This window comes from Strix uralensis, chromosome 8 (genome assembly GCF_047716275.1).
Source record: "Strix uralensis isolate ZFMK-TIS-50842 chromosome 8, bStrUra1, whole genome shotgun sequence".
NCBI lineage: Eukaryota > Metazoa > Chordata > Aves > Strigiformes > Strigidae > Strix > Strix uralensis.
This window is the reverse complement of record NC_133979.1, coordinates 17910070-17927194: the sequence shown is the minus strand read 5'-3', so window position 1 is coordinate 17927194 and position 17125 is coordinate 17910070. Positions and strand designations below refer to the sequence as shown.

The window sequence follows — 17125 nt, the reverse complement described above, 5'->3', positions numbered from 1 at the left end:
GAAAAATGTTGAAATGTTGCAGTGATGAATAGGAGTTGATGTAGTAAGGGAGCAGGAGATGTAAAGCCTTCAGACCACCAGTACCTATGACATAATACTTGTGCCTAGCATATGTTTACATATCAAGAAGTAAGAGTACAAAGGACATGTTATGGAACCTACATCAATAAAGTACAAATACTGTTAACTACATATGTAATAACACTTCCTGTGTGTCTTATACAGGGACCCTGTACAATGAGTAGACACTAGGTCCTACCCAAGAAGTCTTAGCTAGAGCGAGTGAAGATCAAAGAAGGGCCTTCCTGTACTTAGAATCTGATCCAGTCATAATTCAGGATGTATTTAGTAAATGTGTGGCTTGATCTGTACGTAACTACCCAAAAGACCAAAATTTCAGTAAATTTTCTTAAACACAATGAAGAAATTGCCTAGACTTCTGAAATATTTGGGTGGACAGTAAGGTATTTGAAGGGATGATCCAGAATTTGAAAGTTTTGGGTGTAAAATTAGTTGTCATCACTATTTGCTGTTGGAAACACCAACAATACAGCAGAGGAAACAGTAGAAGAAAACATTCAGGAAGAAGTTCAAGTAGTACAGCACTGGGCTAATAAACTGTAAGAATATCCCAGAACATATGATCTCTAGATATAGTTCACAATGACTTGTATGTTTTTGAAACAATCTGGGGAAATTAGAATCATGAAGGTTACACCTGGGCCATACAAGTCAATAGATAATGCTGGTCACAGTATTTAAATCTGTACACATTACAATGATACTGCCTTCCATAAGCAAGATCCAATCTACTAGTCCTCAACTATAATTTTACAAGTTTACTAAATCATCTTTAAACCCCTCATATTAAAACATTTCTACCCAGTTAACAATATTCTTAAATATTAAAAGCAGTCAGAATCACCATCTTGCCACAGAATTTGTCTATCAGCAAAAAAAACAACAAATAAGCAATTTAAAAATTGCAGAGTAAGGAATGAAAGGGGGAAAAAATTTTTGCAAATTTATACTTAAAGGGCACTTGTGATTCCTGTAAGTACACTTCTGTTAGTGCAGATTAAAATAATATGTAGAGAGGCTATTAATAGTAGTACTGGGAAATACATGATATTGTTTCCATATATAGGCGTATAAAAAGAATCAGCTTTTTAAAAAAAAATAATCAATAGTGATGAGCAGCTAGTACAAAGGTTCATACCCATAATGAAGGAAACCAACCACCAAGTGTTGAGTGTTTCATTTTGAGGAACAACTGAAACTGAAAATAAATTCATATAGCAACTGTATAGCAAACTATTTAAGTACCTCCAGATTAGATTCAGATCTTTGATTTCCCTCTAACACAAAAATTTATGATGTAAAAAAAAGCTTCAAGATTAGTATACTATTTAGCCTTTAAAAACAGAGATCAAAACAGTGCTTGTAAATAAAAAAGTGTGTATTTTTAAACCATAAGCCTTTGCATCTGTTCTGCAAGCTTCCTAGCAATAATCTCATCATCTACCTCCTTCAAAGCATATTACACTTTTCAGTTTACAGAAGACAAAGAGTAAATGTAAAAAAACAACCCCAAACCAAAAGAAAACCTTTATTCTGTATTCCAATAGCACCTGAAGTATGCTAAAATTATGCCAAGAATGTACACTTCTCAAACAGAACAATGTAATTAACATATAAATAATTCAGAAATATTCTTGACTAGGGTTTCCCAAAGAGACTTCAGTTAATTGTTTATCTATTGAACAATAACGTATTTTGTTACAGGGGAGGTTTATATCCCTCTACAGGCCCTACATCCCACCTGGTAAAGGGATGTTATGCTCTTCCATAAACAGGTTTTTGGAGCCCTTGTTCCAGATATAGAGTCTCTAACAAGTCTTCAATTAAATTAAATCTCCATGATCATTAGTAATTTGCATTCCAAATTTCCAGTAATTAAGTTAAAGTTCTGCTCAGCTTGAGCAGTCTCAGCAGCATCTTTGTCCCTGGACTTAAGGGTTTCAGGATACAGTCTTCTTCAATCTGCTTCTGACACAGCTAAGAGTTCAACAGTGTGGATGCTAATACTGAAAGCTGGTTGCATTGCCTGTGCATTTAAGCATTCATCTTTAAAAGCCCCCAAAAGCCACAGATGATGTTCCCGTCTCTCTTGTCATCTGAGTTAATTATACTTTTGAACTAAAAGTATCCTGTCACCTAGACATGTCACCTGGTACAAAGGCCACTGTGAAATAACCAGTCTTCCAAGGACGCAACTGTGCACTCGGTGACCCCGAAGGCCGCTGTGAAGGCAGAGCAAGAGCGTGTTCTGCAATCAAAGATGCTCTGCTCCTGTGCTGACATGTTTTGCTGCTGGGATGCAACAAAGGTTTGAGACAGATCCTCATGCTGTAGATATGAGCAGCCTCAGCAAAGTTCCATTTTAAAATGGAGATAATGTCAAGATGGCCACAACTGGGCAGAATGTCTAATAGTTGAGTAAGAGAAGTGAAGTAAGATTTTTTTCTTCAAGAAAAGCACCTCCCAAAATGCCAAACTCAAACACTACTTTTAAACTGAGAAGTGAGTTAAAACACAGGATATTCCAGCTTTATTTGATGACAACCTATTACAAGTCTCTACTTAGAGATGAATATTCTTTCAAAAAATTATTTTTCCCATTTGGATAAACTCCCTCCCTGGTTGAGCCTCACATCCATTAGGATGTAGGTGTTCTGTCCCCTCAACCTGAAAATTAAGTGTTTTAAAAGAAACAACAGTTAGAGGCAGGGGCCAGGTCCTTTCCTTTGCACTGCTCAAGCAGGCAAAGACAGAAGAAATCATTCACGTTCTCTATGCCAAGAAACCATCAATGGATTTTGCACAGCCACTTCCTTTGGTCTCCCTCCTAGAATCATTTAACATAAAGTATCTTAAGAGTGGAAATGCTCTGAAGCAGATAATGACTAAACCAGTCTGGCTGGCAAAATGGAGAACAGGCCTCACTGCTTTAAAACCTAAGACAAAAGAATGGGCAGCCAGTTATTGATTCTCAGTTTCTTTTTTAATTCTGGTAGTGCTTTGACTGCTGGTTAAAAGAGAGAAGCCAATCTTTGTTGGGTGGTCCCAGGACTGGACCACTCCGCATAGCACCCTTCTTGCCCCTGCGCCACAGCAGTCTGCTGCTGACCTAGTTCTTTGCCCCAGCAGCAGCAAAGGGCAGCAGGCACCCGGTGCTGCTGCTAACAACCTGCTCTGGGCTGTACGGAAAGCAATTAGAGGCAGTGGTGCATACTTCTTTACAATGGGAAAATACATGTTTATGAGCCAGACTGGAGATTTCTGAAACATTTCAGCATGTAATGAAACTGAAGCTATGTTTACAACAATAAACTATCAAAGACCACAAATTAGATACTACTGCTTAAGAAAAAAAAAAAAGAAAAAGGAAAAGGAATCCACATATATAGCTTTCCTACTGCAATGGCCTAATGACTCAACCTCACTTTGATTGCTGGCTCAAAGACTATCTATTTACATAGATGAATTCAAGATGCCACCCTTCAATTTCTGTACTCCTGGGAAATGTTTTAAGTATAGCTGCTGAAAATAATGGGTAGTGGTCTGAGCATGTCTTTTAATAATGCACAGAGTTTATTCTGGCTGATGTGGTGAAAGACAGTAGTGATGTTTATGAAAGCCCATGGGGGCCCTGCACTTTTTCCTCAGGTCAATTCTGAACCAAATAATTGGTGAAGCAGGTACCTTGCCAAACTGCACTTACCACCCAAACTCCCATTTAAGAATAAAATGTCTAAATTGCTGAACGATGGAAATGCTACTGCTGAATAGAAGAGAGTACCATGAATCTGAACATATCAGAGAAGCTGCTTAAGTTGTGTAAACTGAATGATTTTCAATTCAAAATGAGATTCTCAAATTGCCATCTCTTAGAATAAAAAGATAATGCTAAAATCCTGGGCATTGATAACTCCCAAAGACTTGCTCCTAAAAGCACAGTACAGCTGCACTGCCTTATACCATGTATTCACCATCGAGAATACTGAATAGGGCAAGAACTCAGCTCCTGGTAGGAATTGTTATAGAAGGGAAGTGGAGCCTTAAACTACAGCACGCTTAACAGCTGATGAGTACTCATGCACAATATTATTTACACTTCACATTAACTTGCTACTAGCACACACTCAACCTGCCTTTTGGAGAGAGAAAAAAAAAGACCATGTCAAAACTCACAGTAAAACTATGTATATTTTTTCCTAAAACTATTACCATTCATTTTTAAATGCTCCTGAATTTTAGCAGCCATTTCAATAGGTGATAATAGACAATTAAACAGTAAGAAAACCTGTTTGGCCATTTAATATAAGCATACTCATTTCAAATATAAAAATAGGATTTTCATCTTATGTATGATTAAAAAGTTACCCTAATCCAGAAAGACTAAATGTTTATTAATTTTTCATTTCATTTTGAAGAGCTGGAAGTACAGATTTGGAACTATTAGGTCTCTTAGTATAATTTTCTGAATAGTCTTTTAGAAACAAAAAAAGGTTAAAAAAAAAAGTTGTTTTTCTGAGCTAACTGCCAAGGTCCCTGAAGCTCTCTATAGTAATTCCTGAAACTACAGTAGCCTTTGATTTTAAGAACAATGTTAATCAATTGCAAACTTCCCTTCCCCCCTGAAGTCATTCATAAAACCAGATGTGACGGCTTGTCTGGATTACTGGAACTACATGGACTATTTCCTCCTGCCCAGAAGCAAATGTGATTGTGGTCAAGATCTCAGCACTCACCCAATGTCAAGAACAAAAAAAACCCTTGCAGGCTTAATAGATTTTGGCATTAGTTTGCTGTGCTAACATGTCGCAAATCAGGATTTAAATTTAATCTAAGTCACAGCTCTCTGCTTTGTAACAAGAGGCTGTTTAAGGCACAAATGTCCATAGTGCATGGCATTATACATGGATGATTTCAAGTAGGATACTGATTAAATGGGGTTCAATTCCTGTGTGCAAACAGTGAGTGCCTGGCTGCATCTATAAGAGATGGAACAGATACAAAAGAAAGTATTCCTTAAAATAGGGATGTCCAACCTACATTTCTCAATCACGTGGTTCCCTTTGCCCCTCTCTCCCAGTTTCAGCTGTGGCCCTGATGAACACTTCAGGAGGAATATTTGCTTTTAATCATGCAAAAGCTGCTGGGCCACAGCACTCAGTCCTACAGCACCTGTATGAAAAGCTGTGTGGCCTGCCTCAGCCAGAACGTTGCACCTAAACAGGTAATAAAATTCCCTGGGGATTTCTTGCTAACATGTAGGCTTCTAGCCGCAAATAATCCCTGATTGCCAGCATTTACTAACGTAAAGAGCACACTCCTGAAAAGGTGCTCCAACAGCAGCATGGACTCGCTCACAGATCTGGAAGTTGTGTCCGTGCAGCTCTGTCAACATCGATTATAGAAAGGGGCATAAGAAAGAGAGAGATTTCCTCACCATGGAAGGAAAGGCAAACATTTTAAGAAATGCTGCTTTCAGCTGCTTCTCATTGTAGCAGCTCCTGATGGTTTTATGCTAGGAGAAGGACCTGTAAGGAAGCTTGCAAAGAAATATGACGTTAAAAGAAAAACCTCACAATCACCTTTCTCATGGTCATGAGAACTTGACGGAGACTGGGGCAGAGCACAAGCAATGAGCACCTGACTCCAAGATCACCAGATGGCTACAGTATCCAAAAAGCACAACTAGATATTCTGGCAACAGGCATGGTACAGACACTTCAGCAGTTTCCAAACTTTTATCTGTAACTTCAAGTTCTTACTCCCAGCCAAAAAATTCCAATGGAGCCCAGCACAGTGGAAACAAACCTTACCCTCTTTCAGATGTGCGAAAGAAACAGCACAAATCTCCATTATGATGAATGGGGCCTGCTGTCACAATTTTATTTACATGTGTCCAGGAACAAGATCAGCACATGAAATTATGCCTATAACAAGGCCAGTCCTCCACTCTCTGAGAGCTTGGTGTCTTAATTTAGCTTGTCATTTTTAAGTGCATGTGAAGTACCAATGATTACCAGTGGTGCTACAGTAACTGAGTTAGTATAACATGATAAAGAAACAGAATACATACACAGAAGAAAACTGCATTTTACTTAATGAATATGGTCTCAAGCAGTCCACACACAGTAGCAGAAGCTCTATTAAATGCCAAAATATAAATGAGTTCTTTCAAGGTACAGGGAAAAAGGGCAAAAGATTTTATGAACTGTTAATACCATACTGCATGCTGGAAGCATCTCTGATAACGATGCATCATAGAAGTGTGCCAAGACAACTGAAGTAATTCCCCCTAAAATGCAGCCTCACCCAAATACATGCAGTAGAAGCAGTGAAATGATAATTTCTCATCTAATTCATGCAATATTATCATAGCATGTATTCATAATGTGATAAATATATACACTCCTGTCTAAAAGATGAGGAAATGGTGGATTAAATGACAGTTCAATAAATGAAAGAGAAGCAAGTTCAAAGCAGCACAACATATTTTAAGAAAAGAGGTCCCTTACTCACAGCCTCTGAACTGGAGCTGTACATTTAATGTACTGGACTAGGCAGCAATAATGGATATGCATGTGTGTCATATCTCCTACTGCCAACACAGGAATTCCATGCACAATCTTGTTTTGTATTTTCCAGATCTGATCTGGAAAATTTAGTCTTCTTTTGAGGCATACTTTGGGGAAAAATTCTTAAAGTCCCATTACATAAATAAAACTATGAAGAATTGTAAATAGCAGAGAAATTACTATTTTTGTGTGTTTGACAGTTTGAGACTGCTTTGAAAAAACCTTAAATTTTAAAATTGATAGCAAAAATAGGCACTGAAAGATTTACGTTTTGGGGTGGTTTTGTTTCTTTGTTATTTTAAACACTTTCAAATAAACATGGAGTTAGTCTTCTTCATGGGAACATCTGTAACTTTCTGTACCATGTAAATATATAAACAGTTTCATCCTAATGGCCTAGAATTATTTCTTGAATATATACTTCAGTATGTACTTTTAAAATAAAGTGTATATTTTAATATTCTTGCCAAATACTACGCATGGGTATGCATGGTATCTGTTTCTTTTAGAAATTAATACTAATTTGAATTACTGCTAGAGACTAAACCAAGGGCTTTTTGAGAGAAATTCTTATCACTAGACTTGTCCCAGTTTGACTTGACTGATTTCTCTGTAGTTACATTAGGCTCATGTTTGGTGCAAGCAGTTGTTTTACTGCTCTGAAATGCTTGAAGTCCAACATAACTTACTGAAGAAACAGAATTATTTAAGACAAAGCTAAGGTCACGCAAATGTTGTGTGGAGAATTTGCCTCTAAGTACTAGTAGTATAGAAACTAGTAATCTGTCCACAAGAGATAAACATGATAAACACTCTCCCCCTTCCCCAAATAAAACATAACTAGTAAGGTATCTGTTGAAGTGTGTGTTAAAGCAAACATCTAAAATAAAGCAGTTGTTCTGCTACAGAAAGTTAGTACAATTTTGTTTTATGTCACCCCAATATAAATACTTCTTTTTTTTTTTTTCATATAAAATATTTATGTAATTTTGTCTAACATTCAGAGTGGAATAATATTACACATATATCTTAAGATGTTGGAAAAAATAATACTGCTATATTATCCAAGCTACAGGATACGATGTTTAATTTGGTAGAAGAGATTTTCAAAAGGTAAAAAGGTCAAGTCAACAGACATGAGTCACAATCATACCTTAGGACTTTGATAACTCCTCCTCAAACACAATGCACACTGTACAAAGGTGATAAGTTTGTTGGGCATGTATCCAAAAAATATACTTACCTTAATGTAAAGTTAACATTGCAACTATACATTTTCAACAGCCATAATGTTAAAATGAAGATAAAAATGTGTGGTTAAATTTCTGCTTGTGAAGAAGTTTTAATCACTATGCAGAAATATAAAAATAAAACCCCAAGGAACCCAAACTGCAGTTATTAATACTTAACGACAAAAAGGTCCACTCCCATTTGTAAGGTGGTTTACTTCTGTTATAAAAATGAATTAGATAATAGCTATTATTACTTAATTAAGAGGTATTAATATCTATCTCAGATAATGCAATGGATTGACCATTCTGCTCATCCACAAATTACAGTATCAGCTATTGCCAGATCTGTAGGTGGTGGTACTTAAAGCGTTACACATTCTAACTAAACTACAGAAGAAGAATGCTAAAATGCCTTAATACAAAAACAAGTCAGTACAATTTGGGACTTCTCTGTTCTTTCAGTGCAGGTTAAAAATCTTAAATCATTGAAATGATGTAAAAGAAATCCTCAGCTAGTAAACAGGGATTTCTATAAGTGTCAGGACACTGTTAAAGAACAATACACTAATTCTTTACTCTGAAAAGCACAACAAAGTGCTCCATATATGAGAATCTCCATTTCTGGGATGGATAATTATGATTTGAAAAAAAAAAAAAAAAAAAAAAAAAAAAATCAATCTCTCTGGTTCTGGCAATTCCAGCTTTCAGCACAGACAACTGATATGTTAGTCCATTTAACTTTACTATATTTTACAGGAGCTATTTTTAGCCATTGCAAAACTAATGGAAGAGTTGAGAGTCTACATTCCACTCTAATTAAGACATCATCTTTAGCAGCCAACTATTTTGTACATTATAAATGCAGCAATACATATCAGAGATAATACTAACATCTGTTTTATGAGGCAACAGGCCAAGTGGCTACATACTAGATCTTGGTGAAGGAACCAAATTTTTTTTGCTTTCTAGGACTGTGCAACAGTGCCTTCACCACAGCTTGGTGGCTGAATCTGTTAATACAGAAAACGGATGTATGTTTGTATTATATACCAGGGAACTATGTCTTTATGCTCTAGGATTGAGAACTCTTTCGCAGTAGTTGTGGGCTATTATATCTGAAGTTACTTAAGTTCACACCCTACAATCCAACCAGCTGGGAATGCTGTTCCTGTTTTCATCTCCAGCAGTAAAAGAAAGATGGAAAAGTTCCTTAAATCCTCTCCTCATCTTTACAGGTGGTCAGTAGAAAAGATCACTTTTCACTATCGGGGATAAGTGTTGCCACACCTAAAATTCCACTTGCAGAGATGCAGGCATCTCATTCCATGCCTTTCCAGTAAAAGTTTATGGATGAACACAGAGTTATTTATAGAAGCATTACTTCACATCCCCATTCGTCTGAGGCTTTTAGGGAGCATCACTAATATATGCTACGATACATCTGAATAGTGCTTTTGGCAACCCTTCTTTCTCTGACCCGTAGAACATGGTAGGAAATTTCTCACTGGCTTTTAATGTCCATTTTCTATTTAAGAATTCCCTAGGTATTAGAGAAGTCATGAAGAAACAGAAGCCTGTCCTAACCTACAACACAAGCAAAAATAAAACTTCCTGACTTAACTCTTTATATGCAACAGCAATGAAAAAGAGGCAGGTGATTTCCCTTACTGATTATGCGGACTACAAAAAATTCTTAATGCATGTACATTTCAAAATACAAATCTGCTTAAAGTTTTGTTTATAAAAACTTTCTACATTTTCTTAAGTTTTTAGGAGCTCTGATCCCCCACTGACCCACAGTACAGTAATCCAAATCTACCTTCTTATGACCCAAAATGAACCTCTGACATTTAGATGAAGTTGACAGTGAGAAGTGTTGAATGAAGTCTAGGATTTTAGCTGAAGGATTTCTTAATGCTCATTTAAGTTTTACTCTTTATGTTCAGTCTCAGTACCACCTCCCAAGTAAGCTGTTTTCTGTTTTGCATATATACTTGTGTAGGACTCTCTTCCATCTAGCTCTGGTTACTGGCACAGTTTCATTATCAGCTAAATTGAAAATGGGAAGCATCAGTTTCCAAATAACCAACGCACCAATGAGACCTGTAACGTAACAGAAATAAAGCAGCATAAAACAGCTTTTCAATGCATCATGTATAGGTGTGCCTATAAAAGTAAATCTTAAAGGATATGCTATAAACCCAAGTTTACATAAGAATGGCAAAAAGTTCTCACCTTACAACTATGTTAAACTAAGGGAATGGTATTTTGCTTTTTATACTGCTGAGTACTCAGAAAGCCCACAATGAGGCATACTTGTTAGGGATTTCAATGCCCTTCCTTTCTCAGAGTGGGTAAGATTACACATGCATTCTATGAGTTTTCCAGCACCAATCATGTGAATGGAATCTTGAACGTGGTATTAACCTCTGTTTATCCCAAATCAATCCATTTTTTAAGTGTTAAAAGCCTCACCCTATTTTACAGGGCATATATACACAGCAGTTTTCACATACACACACTTACAATTTTAAAAAACATTCTAGAAATTATTTGTTGCCAATATTCCAGTGTAACTGATTTTGATATTCTCAGAACTTTCAAGACATTCTTCTTCAAGGCTAAAAGTTTTCCACATCATTCCAGTTCAGAAACATTTTAGTTAGCAGGCTGAGAAGAACCTTTTGTTAGTAATCAAAACTGTAGCATGAAAATTATGTTAAACAGAAGTAGAATATTCTGCTTTATTAATAACCAAGAGCTAGAAAAAATACTCTAGATATGACATTCAGCAAAACCTTCATGAAGAAGTCCTTTAAGCTAAAGAAAGAAATTACTGCAGTCAGAAGCTATTTATGGTTGAAGTTTAACCTGTTGCATTCCCAAGAGTATCTACTATGTGTTCCTCTATAATGACCTATCTAATCTAAAGCATGTCATCTTTAGGAGGCAAAAATATACAAACTTAACTTTTGACTGAAAAATACCAGCAGGCAAACTTCTACTTGATCAAAGAGACTAGCATATTCTGACAGAAACTTAAATTTTAGGAGGTCATGGCTATTTCCTAGATGTATTTGAAAAGGGGGATGGTGTGGGTGTGTTTTTTAAGGTTCTCTCAAGTATTCTATTAAAGATGTCAAGAGTCACAGGAGAAAAATAAAAGTCAGTCTCTATAATAGAAAAAGAAATTAAACTACACAAAATTACAGTCTCAATCTGTCTACACCGTCTTCCAAAATAAGATACTATAGTTAACTCAGGCTAGAATCCTCTCAACTGTACACTGACTTCTCTAAGCATTACTGGTTTCTTTTTCACACCCTTCCTACTGTTTTACCTAGCCAGAATGCAATGAACTGGCATTATTATAAACATTCTGGGGTACAGTCAATGCTTCTGCCTAGACACAGGTTCTCCCCATTTTCTGAAGATGTCAGAACAACAGCCAGCCCTTCCCTTCTCCGTTTGCTAACTCTGAGGGAGGAAGTGGCATCTCTGATCATTCCCAGTCATTGCTGCTGTAATTCAGATTTGCAGGAATTCCCAGTAGACATACTTGACTATGTACTAAGCTTCAAGTATATTCATTGCAATAAAGAAACACTTAAATAGTTCAGAACAGTAGACAGCTCATTTTGTAACAGTGGAAAAATTAATACAAGTAATTAGAAACCTCAGACATTTTCAACATATATGGTTAGTAAAGTCCAAGACAAAAATTAGTGAAGGAAATCTGCAGAAAATATTATATGCTAGATGGAAATCAAGAAGAAAATAGTTCAACTGCATAGTTTAGAAAATGCATGTGAATAAATTCAGAATACGGATGCCTGTAGGTAAGTTTTAAAAATCTGTTTTCTTGAAGTACTATATAAACCTTAAATTAATTCAAGTAAATGCAACAGATGGGAAGTCAGATAAATGCTACAGAAATGAAATGTTACTTTTGAGTCCATAAAACACTATTGTATATTATAGAAATGAACGAGTTACAAAAATGGGAGACCACTTGTATCTCCCTTGCCTTTCTTCCATACCCAAGGTCATCTGGTTCAAGATTCAAATTGGAGTTAAAGAAACCAATTCCCACGTGCATGGCAGCTGCTGCCCTGACTGTGTCACTGAGTTATTCCCATCAAAAAGAAACACTTCAAAAAATAACACTTTAATATTATGCTGGATGCTAACATGGAAAACAGACAATGATACTGAATACTACTCTACAGCAGACTGATGTTCCTTTTCCTCCTGCAGGTAAACTTCTAAGGGCTTTGTTGGTTTTTTTTAAAAGTCTGCTAGAATTAGTTCCATTAAAGCTTGAGAATGTATTCACTAATTCTCTTATACAGAATCCTGATACAGGTGAACCCCAGTTTCTAAAGCATTTAAATTAACAGTTGTAAAAAGTTTCTGCATTTTGCACTATGTTACAACAAAAGACAGAATTCAAGAAAGGAGCTTGACCCCCAAAACAAAAATTAGCTGCTGCTGAATGCCATGCACCTTGCCATAGCTACTAATTTTATTTGAAAATGCACATACAAAATGAAAAGGAAAAAAGTCAGATTTAGATATTACTTTGTGAAGTGGCCTGTGTGATGAGGTTCAAATTTGAATCAACTTGATAAAGATGAATAGTTAAAACTGATTAAATTTTTCTCCAACAGACAAATATTTAGTTTGACTCACGACTAAATGATATGAATAAAGAAGTAGAGAACAACAATTAAAAAACCTCTGAAATAAATTATTTTGTTCTAATGTTAAAGCACTATCTGTTTTAGATTTCAAAACGTCATGTTTCCATCTCTTCAGGAGATGAGAGACCAAAGACACAAATCCTAGCAACTTGAAGAAAAATCATTAAATAATGGGTTAAGTTTCAAGATCAAAATTTAAATAATCTTCCCAAGGATCTCTAATTATACAGATATTATAATTTGCAAATGATAACTTTTAACATCTAGTCATTCTCAGCCTAAAACACCAGCTTCATATGAGCTTATAAATAAACAACAAACAAATTCAAATATTGAAGAAAACATGCTTCCATTAAAGGAGATTGCAGAGTCCTAAATGGGCAGCAGTTCAAGAATGCTACACTAGTAGTCAGGCATGTACGATTTACAGTACTTTTACTTTTCTACTGCTGCCTCTAAGTTTAGAACATGTCCTACAAAAAGGCCTTGCTGATTTTAAAATGTTGTGTAGCTCTGTAGTATGCTTATTTTGGTACTTTTCAACACAAGTCTTTGAAACCCTGCCTTCAGTCTGACTGTCTTCTATAATCTTTTGCTAGAATCTAATTTACTGTATTCTGGCTCCCCACCCCATTATGCAAACGTAGTTCCCCATGTGCTCCGGATAGGTTGTCAGCAGCATACATGCTTACAACTTCAGAGGTTAATAATGTACTTTTGTCTTTTAGTTTTAAGAAAAGCTGACACTTCTTTGTCATCATTTGTCTTATAATTTTAGCCTACGCAACTTGAGAATTAGGGAAGAAATAATCTAGTCATGTCATATGCAGATCTGTCTATAGAGAGAACATCCTCTTAAAACACACTCCACTTAATTGTTTTGCAAAGTCTTCCCGAATAAATAAACACATGAAGTAGAAAAGCAGTGGATGGTTTTACATATTATGCTTGTAAAAAGCAACAGGCCACACAGTAAATTTGCATTCCTCCTAAATTCTCAACAATAATTTTAGAGGCTTCTGGACTTATGTTACTTAAAAATTGAAGTGATAAGATAATATGCATCACAATGATAAAAGAGCAAATTCAATCTTATATCTAATAACCTAAGTGATGTAAACAGTTTAAGTCTTAAAAAAATCTATCATAAAAGGGGTTATGTTCCTCTTCCTGGGGAAGAGAAATAAGAATGGTATGCAGAACAGAACTAAGCAAGTTTTTCCCATTTATCTAAGGACTGGCATAAAGTTTCATGCCCACATTACATAAATAAGCCAGTTGTTAGCAGAGAGCTTTGGAACATCTGGAATCACCAAAACCACTCTCCTTGTTTATTCTAAAGATAATCCTTCCCCCCAACAGCACTTTTTTTTTTTTTTTTTAAAAAAGTCCCAGATTCTAGTGGCATAGCTGTTATGAAGGTAACACACTCAGAATTTGCCAATCTGTACAAGGAGGAGAAAGAATTGATAATTCTGAAAAGGAATTCAACACCATGAGAACTTTGAAAACATGTAATCACTTTGTAACGTCATATTCTTTATTTACTTTCAGGCCTTTATTCCCCCCAAATTTGGCTAGATCTCTGAAGCACACACTACTTGTACACAGTAGTTCAAAGTCCTCTAAGTGGTACTTTAATTGATGCTCATGGGACCATTAAGGTGCATTTGGTTATTGCAAACGTTCAACTCACCATTTGGAGTTTTTCCTACTAAATGTTCAAATGGCTTGCAGTTACTGAACTGTTCAATAACTGACAAACGTATTCATACCAAACTGTAATACCTCACACTCTTCATTATCTTTATGGACAGTAATTTACAGTATTATTTGCACAGTAAGTCTTTACTCCAAAATTTGATCCCATCTGTTTCAATTGTAAACTTTTCTTTTACTTAAGTTAGAGAAATAACAAAAAGACTCAAGATTTTTCAAAACTACTCCTTGCCTTGAGTGTGTAAAAGGTTTAACAGCAACTTCTGAAATTTAGCAAATAAAATTGTGGTCATATCCCCACATTCTCCTAGTGTACTGCTACAAAACCTTAACACTATTCTCAACCTTCGACATCAAACTAAATGAAACTAAATCTTCCATCCATGCATTTTCAGACAAACACGTTTTTACTGTCACATGCAGCATATTGTAAGACCTTCCACCTGAAGAATGCAAAGCTAGAAAAGCATTGCCATAGACAGTGCATGGACTGTTAGTTATCTATACATTCATCTGCAGCAGAACTGGACTCTTCACAATCCCTAGCTCAAGCCACATACACGAGAGTAAATCTCAGCCTGTAATCTTATAAATATTTTACTGCATAAACCAGCATTGCAAGCAAAAAAACCCCATGCCCTAAAGAACCAGCAGTCCTATCCTCCCTTAACAGTTTGTTCCTGCCCCAGACCATTTGCTGTTATACGCCAGTACAAACCTTTACGTGGCCACACAGTGAACTGGACTGTGAATCTGATCTGGCTGAAAACTGATTTAGGGCAGAAAAAAAAAAAACAACCACCAAAACAAAACTAACAACAAAATCTGTTCACCGTATAGCTGTCTGTGCAAACCTAAAGCAACACAACATGGCACACGCTCCTTTTCAGCAGCAGTACCAGATGACAAAGTCCGACACTTTCTTTGAACGGCCTCAAGTCTGTACGGGCAAAGCTTCCAGTTCCAGCACACGGTGTGGCCTATTAACCAACTTGAACTTTTCCATCCTACATTTACATCACAGACCTGTCTTGTGTCATAGTGATCTGCAACAAAAAACCAAACTGAATATACCTTTTGACAGTTTTCAAAAATACATATGTTAAAGTTCCTAAGTTCATAAGCAAACTATAGCATCAGTGATAGACTAAACCATATCATTAATATTATTTCCTGTTTAATTAGCCAGTTTGTGTTTGGAACGTTAAAAAAAAAAAAGGACTTTTTTTCTGCTTCTTTTAATCATCAACTCTCAATTTATCCTCAACAGTTACATGAAGTTTATATATGAAAAAATTTATATATATGCATACAGATAGATAGAAAAATAATTTCAGAACAGCTATGCACAATTACTTGCAAATACTATTTCTAAATCAGGTAAATAACAATTACACTTACTATTAGCTCTTATTGCTTTTAATAACCTATTTATTTCAATAATCTAATAAACATGAGTACACAGAAGGATGTTACATATGTACTTATGAAGTTCACATACATGTATTTTTAAATTTCATAAAGATCACTATCATGTACAATTTCATTAACTGCTTTGAGTATTAACTTTTACAAGGTAACAAAAAAGATCTATCAGCCCTTATATTCCAAGAGTTGAGCAATATTCTCTGGGTTTAAGACCCAGCACTAATTCAGAAAACTACTACTGCTGTAGTAATCCACATGAGAAGTTCTCCTTTCCAACCTGATCTGCTTGCAAGTGTTTCTATTACACTAACAGACAGAGCCTCACATTATTCATGTGATTTATCTCAGAACTTTGATACAATCTATTAGCACCTTGGTATTGCAGACTTAATTATGCCTTCTCCTGGCTATAGATCTGCTGCCTATTGTACTTTGTGACCCTCTAATAACAACTGTGGAAAGTTAGTGGAAAGCTGTCCCCCTGGTTCTTCTCAATAGAAATAGCACTCGTTCTGCTACTTTCATTTTCAGGTTAACATCATCTTGTGTTTAATGGAAAGTTAAAATATATGAGCCCTGCTACCATGTTGCAGGATAGCGGATGTTTGAAAAACCTCAGCAGAAAAAACAGTTTGCTTCTGCACTGGACTACCATACATAACACTACAGATACAAAACAAATATGATAGGCTTTTGATTCAAGCTCTCTGATCTGTATTTATTTAGAGAACAAGTCAAAAATTCTCTGTCATTTAAAAACCAATACATCTCCAGTGAAGAAAATAAGGCTTAAAAAAAAAAAAAAATCCACAGGAATTGTAGACAGAAGCAGCTAACTAATTTAGTCATGTCCACATTAAGGTTTTTACCAACATAAGCCAGTTTCCTTGATTTGCATAATGGGACAGAGCAAACCCTCCCTGGGTCCTGCAATATATCAACCTTTATGGCACAAAAAGAAAACAGGAAAAATCTGCATATATTAACCGCTCCTAGCCGGTCCTTCCCCATCGACCATTTCTTATTTGGTACCTGATAGCTATGTATATACATCTATAATAAAGTAACAGAGACCTTCAGTATAGATGCAGCTGTCCTAGCAAAATACACTTCTGCTAACATTCCTGTTTTTTCCCTGGTTGCCCAGCAGAAGTGACAAATTACACTGATGAGAGCATAGTTTTGCCATCAAGGTGCATCCACTCCAGAAGTGCTCTGTACAACGCTGTCGCAGCAAACAGGAACTACAACAAAGTGGGCATAATGTTGATACCCTGTATAAGAAACTGCATCTATACCTAATATCAAGAAAAATAGAAGGTGTGGCCTACTCTTAAAAAACAATCAGATCACCACTACCCACAGTTGGTGGTCCCACAACAGCCATAGAAAC

At 36.0% G+C, this 17125-nt stretch overlaps 1 protein-coding gene across 3 annotated transcripts in view; it reads right to left on the bottom strand.

Annotated features, from left to right (window-relative positions):
• PKN2 (protein kinase N2) overlaps positions 1–17125 on the bottom strand; it is a 58083-nt gene that overhangs the window by 34340 nt on the left and 6618 nt on the right. The gene's annotated exons all lie outside the window — the stretch shown is intronic.